Source organism: Nannospalax galili, unplaced genomic scaffold, assembly GCF_000622305.1.
Source record: "Nannospalax galili isolate Female #2095 unplaced genomic scaffold, S.galili_v1.0 scaffold9, whole genome shotgun sequence".
Taxonomy (NCBI): Eukaryota; Metazoa; Chordata; class Mammalia; order Rodentia; family Spalacidae; genus Nannospalax; species Nannospalax galili.
The window spans coordinates 8,037,388-8,044,114 of NW_008360332.1; the positions used below are offsets into that span (position 1 = coordinate 8,037,388).

Sequence of the window (6,727 nt, forward strand, 5' to 3'; positions counted from 1 at the left end):
CATGGCAGCTAACAACTGTCCATAACTTCAGTTCCAGGGAATCTGATGCCTTCTTCTGACCTCCGTGGGCATTGCATGACATGGGTGCACTTACATAAATGCAGACAATACGCTCATATATAAAATAAAAATGATTTTTTATGAGAAATATAGAAATTTAATTTAATCTTAGGTTTAGTTCTAGTAACATGTATATTCATGTTCAAATAAATTTCAGCACAACTTTATGTAAATAAGCACCTAGAATATGTTTTAAAAAGTTACATTGTTTATTAGATTATGTATAGTATTATTTTATTTATTTATTTTTATGCGTATAAGTGTTTTGCCTGCAGGTAAGTGCACCCATAAGTGCAATGCCCATGAAGGCCAGAAGGGGGTGTTGGATCCCTTGGAGCTGGAGTTATAGATGGTTATTAGCCACCATGTGGATATTGGGAACTGAACCTGGGTCCTCTGCAAGAATAGCCAGTGCTCTTAACTGATGAGCCACTCTCCAGTCCCAACTTTCAGTTATTACTAGAAAAAAAAATATAACTGAACAACAAAAAAAAACGAAAATCATTTATTATTTTACCATTCAACATATCACTCCAGTTTTATTTTTGTTAATGTGTTTATTTTTCCTCTTCAGAACTGTAACTTTACATATTTCGTAACCAGATTTTTCTTGGGGTATACTGTAAACATGCCTCATAAAAAAATGATTCCATGACAAAATTCGTGTGTGTGTGTGTGTGTGTGTGTGTGTGTGTGTGTGTGTTAACAGGGTTAAGCCCAGGTCTTGTGCATGCTAGACAAGAACTCTGACACTAAATAAGTTTTTATCTCTCTTTTTCTCTTTTTTTTCTTTTGGAGGAAGCCATGCTATGTAGCCTTTAGTGGTCTGCTGTTCAGTATGTAGCACAGATTGGCCTCAAATTTGTGGCATTCCATCTGCCTCAGCCTCCCAAGTGCTGGAACTGCAAGCATGTACCAACCATGTCCATCTCCACAACATAAATTTTAAAATATTTTTATTCTTTGACAATTGCATACATGTATATAATGTATTTTCAACATATTCACCCCAATTATGCTCTCTTATCTCTTTCTCCTCCCTCTGGACCCCTTCATCTCAAAAAGTCTCCTACTTTCATGTTTTTTTTTTTTTAAATGATCAACTGAATTTACTGGAACATAGACAATTTCCCAGTGGCTACACCACTAAAGAAAAATGAATCTCCTTCCCCAGCGTCATTAACTGCCCATAGCTCCTCAGGAGCCCCTCTCCCATCCATACTGGAATGTTGATGGGCCTCATCTTGTACAGGTATCACAGCTGTCGTGAGTTCCTGAGTGCAATGACCATGTCATGTCCAGGAGATAGTGTTCCACAGCTCCAGCTCTTACATTCTTTCCAGCCCCTCTCCTGGGACGTTGGGATGGGGATATTATAGGTGTCCTATTTAGGGATGACCACTCAGTCAACGGTCACTTATTTTCAGAATTTTGGCCACTTATGGGTCTCTGTATTAGCTGCTGCCTCCTGAAAAAACAAGCTTCTCTGCCCCAGGCTGAGAGCAGCATTACTCTATGAGTATAACATAAATACTTAGGGGCCAGTTTGACAGCATGTCCATTTAGCAAAATAACAGTAGTAGATTCCCTCCTAGAAACTATGGCCTCCCGGGCCTTGAGCTTTTGACCAGGTTTACAGTAAAAGGGATAAAGTCTCTCTTGTGGACAGGGCCTCAAATCTAATCAGAAGGCAACTGATTATACACATGTCACTGTTTCACATCTTGCCCAGCAGGTTAGTATTGTAGCACACAGGGTCAGTCACTGGATGAAACTATTACTGAGTTTTTTTCTTCCAGAGGCCAGCTATCCAGCAGAGAGGTAGTTTCTTGCCTATTTCTGGCTTCACTGGTTGTCCTACAACCAAAGTGTGTGTTGTCTTTAGCAAAAAGTCTTGCCATCTGGTTCTGGTGGGCAACTAAGAGAAATGGCAATGGCCTGTACTATTCTGGGTGTCTCTGGAACCTCACTGAGTTGAATAACAACTCATAAGGAATTATCCCACACTTAGCACTGGGATTGTCACTTAATAACCCATGACTTCAGGGAGCAGCAATATCCACCCATGTAGGGCCCAGACATAATTTTTTAATGGTGTAACATACGTACTACATTCCATAATCTACTCAAACAATTCTCTATTGCTGGATATTTTGAGATATTCAACATGCTACTTTAAAAATTACATTTCAGTGAGCATCTTTTTATGCATTTTAAAATTATTTCCTTAGCAGAAATTCCTGAATCTGCAATTATTATATAAAATGGTATTGATTTAAAAAATTTTTACAATCACAATAACTAATGTTTAAGATTTTTTAAAATTTTTTAATAAAATGAATGTGTCAAATTGTAAAATACATCAATCAATTATTATCATGATTTGTGGCCCATAGATGACTTTGTTTTTCATTTATGTGTCAAGAATTAAAGATACTCTGTGGGTATTCATACCTCCTTTTCTTACAGGAAGACCCTCTTATTCAAATGAATCAGTAGCAGAACTTTACTTAATTCAAATTATTGAAAGGGAATCTATGGTTGGGTTGGTCACATTTGATAGTGTTGCTCAAATCCAGAATTATCTAACAAAAATAACTGATGATGGTGCTTACCTAAAGATCACTGCAAATCTACCCCAACAAGCTGCTGGTGAAACTTCAATCTGCAAAGGAATCAAAGCAGGATTTCAGGTAAATTTTTTTTAATTTAGTATCATTTGCAATTTACTTTCAGCCTGTTCATTTACCTTTGAATAAGGGTCATGAACTCAGAGTTTCCTCATTTAATAATATTCTGACCTAAAAGTAGCTTCACCAATTATTATTTAAGATACAGTCTCTCTGTGTCCAGTTGTTCCACTGATAAAATCTTGAGATGCTAAGTGGCATTGGAGAAATAAGATAAAAAATACATTGGGCAAATGATCATCAAAACTGTATTCAAGGGGCCAGGTGTGGTGGCACATGCCTTTAATCCCAACATTTGGAAGGCAGAGATAGGTGGATCTCTGTGAGTTCAAGGTCAGCCTGGTCTACATAGTGAGTTACAAGCCACCTGGGGATACAGGGAGACCCTGTCTCAAAAAAGAGACCAAAACAAAAGTGTTTCAGGAACCACCCACTTCTCTAGGGTTCTCATACTCAGAATTTCTATGACTGGAAAATAATGCCATTGATGGGGTAGAGGAAGAGAGAATTTGATAACAATTTTATATTATGGAAACCATAATTAAAGAAAGCAACCACACATTAATTTACATTTTAAAATTCAGAGATAGGGACGGTTCCACAAGCAACGTCAATGAACACAGGTGGAAGTATGACACCAAAATTGTGAACTTAAAATAAAGAGCAGCTTCTGAGCACTGTACCCAGCAGGTTATGGTAGCCATCTGACCCTCTTCCACCCTATGTTAGCCTCCACTTAAATCTACTTATGGTCATGTTTTAAGCCACTGAAACAGAAGAGCACCTCCTTCATGTATCCTCCACTGGTCTCAGCTAAAGCGGTCAGTGTCACTCTTATGTAGACCTCTGACTAAAAGAATCTCATAACTTTCTTTATGGTGCCAATTTGTCAGAAACCAAATTGAGTTTAAAAACCTGAGGTCCTTACGCTACTGTGCATTATCTAAACTGGGAAAGTATCTCAACTCAGAAAGTCTGTTTCCTCAACCCAGATGATGTGGGTATTAATAGTATCTACCTCATTTAACTATGATAATTTCATAAGATAAGTAAATGCTTACAAAAGGTTTACTGCTATGAAAACAACTATAATCATTCCTACCATATCTGTCTATTCACTTCTAAAATATGAGCATTGTATATTATAAATGTATTCAAATAATTATAAACATTGGTTTATGTGAGTTTTTAGTAAATTTCTTTATACTTTAAAATATTTGGATCACAAAGTTTATTGCTGAATAAATGATGACAAGTCATATTCAACATTAGAAACAGGTTTTAGTTATTTAATGAAATCATATCAATACTAAGCCTCTTACTTACAAAATCATAAAATAACAACTAATATGTTAACTATATACTACATTATTGCTTATGCTAAATGCTTTACATGGATGATCTTATATCCTTATTTGTGAACTAGTTAATATTATTATTCAAATTTACAGTAATTATAAATTGACAAATTGAGGATTCAAAACTTGATCTCTCAGACTCTAGAATCCATAAGCGTGATCATTGTGTGTATTAGTCAGGGTTCTCTAAAGAAACAGAACCGGTAGAATGAATATATATATTTATCAGCTTAGCTCACAGGACAGGGTCTGAGTAGTCCAACAATGGCTGCACCACACTGGAGAGGCTGAGAATCCGTAGTCGCTCAGTCCACAAGGCTGGATGTCTCAGTAGTCCCAATCTGGTGCTGAAGATCTGACAAATTCCAAAAGATTAGCTGGTCTTCAGTCTACAGCAGCAAGACGAACTCACCAGCGAGAGAGAAGGCAAGCAGCAAGAAGTCCGGCATTCTCCTCTGCCTTGGTCTTTTATACCGGCTACCATCAGAAGGTAACGCCCACATTTAGGGTGTGTCTTCCGGCTTTAGATGATCCAATCAAGATCTCTTTCATTTCAGTTAATCCCAGATCCAATCAAGTTGACACCCAGGATTAGCCATCACATTGTGCTAAGTATGTTTATATGTTAACATCTAAAAAATGTTTATATGTGTGTTTGTGTAAGTCTCGGGAAAGACTGACCATGAATCATTCTATTCAGCAAATAAAATTTATTCTCAAGGTACCTCACACCAAGTTATTTAACATAAATATTCTTAACTAATATCTTTGGTAGAACAAGTCTGGAAAATATGAAAAACTTATAATCAAAATTTATGAACTTCCTCCAATTTTATTTCTTGAAAACTCCTAAAGTTCTATAGTAGTAGCTAAATAAAATGCATTAAAAAGTTACATGCCACATAATTCAATCTTGTTCACCCAACTTTGGTCATGATTTTACAAATGCTATTCAGTCTAAAGTCTTCCACCATTGTCTGGGAGGCTTGCCTCTTCCTCAAGCATCCCTGGGATGATAATGACACATTCACAGAGTAGTTACTACGTGCCAGGAATTGTTCTAAGTTCCCTATTCTTCCTCACTTGAGTAGCTGTATGTATATACTTGAGAGGATTAGAAGTGTTAAAAAGTCTAGCTTTTAAAAACCTGTTATATTCATTTTCATGTATCAGCTCAGCCTGGAATGATAACATAAAAAAATGCATTCACTCTTATTTATTTAGTAATGACATTCTGTAACTAATAACCCTGCATTTCACAGACAATAACTTCCAGTGACCAGAGTATTTCTGGTTCTGAAATTATATTACTAACAGATGGAGAAAATGATAGTATAAGCTTACGCTTTGAGGAGGTCAAACAAAGTGGTGCCATTTGGGACCCTCTGCTGCCCAAGAACTGGAGATTCTGTCAAGCATAACAGGTCAAACTTTGGAATACAGCTGAATAGATGTTCATAAAATGGAAAAATGTTCAATAATGCCCTATCTTAAAATTAATTTTTGTCTCTTCTTTGACTTTCAAATTCAGTTCTTTCTTCTTCCTCTGCTTTTCCACATAAGATTGTCCTAAATTATTCAGCACCTGCTGTCTTCATTATTTGTCTATTTTCTATTAAAACTACTAACAGAAACTTCTTTCTCTATGGTTACTCAATGCAAGTTCAAATTTTTCACTCAATTTCAAAGTACCGTTCAATCCCACAGTAAACATTTAGACATTTCATTTCTTAAGTGAGGGAATGAAAACCAAGAGACTACAAATGATTTCCTCAAGGTTATGCCTGGAGCCCTGGTGACCACTTCAGGACTTTCCATCATCCCACTCTGCTCCCACCAAATCCTGCAAAATATGAGTCTGGAATATTTCTATATTTCCCTTTCTATCGAGTTCTATCACATCCTAACTCAGTCTCCACATCTCCCTGCCTGGGTCACTCCAACAATCTTCTAGTTGGCCTTTCTGGCATTTATTAGTTTAATTTGTTATGTTTCTGGCAGTTACTTGTATAATTCTTGCCTTTTGAAATCTATTCCTTCCTAACTCTTCAGATCCAAGAAATCTCTTCTTTCACTAATATTTATGTTTCTGCAAATAACCTATTTTATTCTATTATAAACTGTCATTCTCTAATTGCTTTGATGTGTTTTGATCCAACTAAAATACAAACAGCTGGTTCACAAGAGCTATCTTAAAATTCTTTTTTATAATACTATTTAGAACTTAGAGCAGTTTTGCTAATGTAGCATGTGCTTACATTTGCTGATTAATTCATATAAAATAATGAAATTTGCTTTATTCTTATATTTTCCTTTATTCATAGAAACCTTGTTTTGAAGCAAAGTTTTAGTTATACATTTATGGTTAGTTCATAAATATACTGAAAGTCTGAGATTGATAGAAATTCATCTTTTGTAGGGTTTAAAAAAAATGTTAAGTACAGGCTGGTGAGATGGCTCAGTGACTAAAGGTGCTTGCTGTCAAGCTTGACCACCTGTGTTCAATCCCTGGATCCACATGATGGAAGAAGAGAAGCAATTCCAGCAAGCTGTCTTCTGACCAACACACCAATGAGAGAAAGAGAGAGAGAGAGAGAGAGAGAGAGAGAGAGAGAGAGA

At 36.3% G+C, this 6,727-nt stretch overlaps 1 pseudogene; it reads left to right on the top strand.

Annotated features, from left to right (window-relative positions):
* LOC103728137 overlaps positions 1–6,727 on the top strand; it is a 24,653-nt pseudogene that overhangs the window by 8,820 nt on the left and 9,106 nt on the right.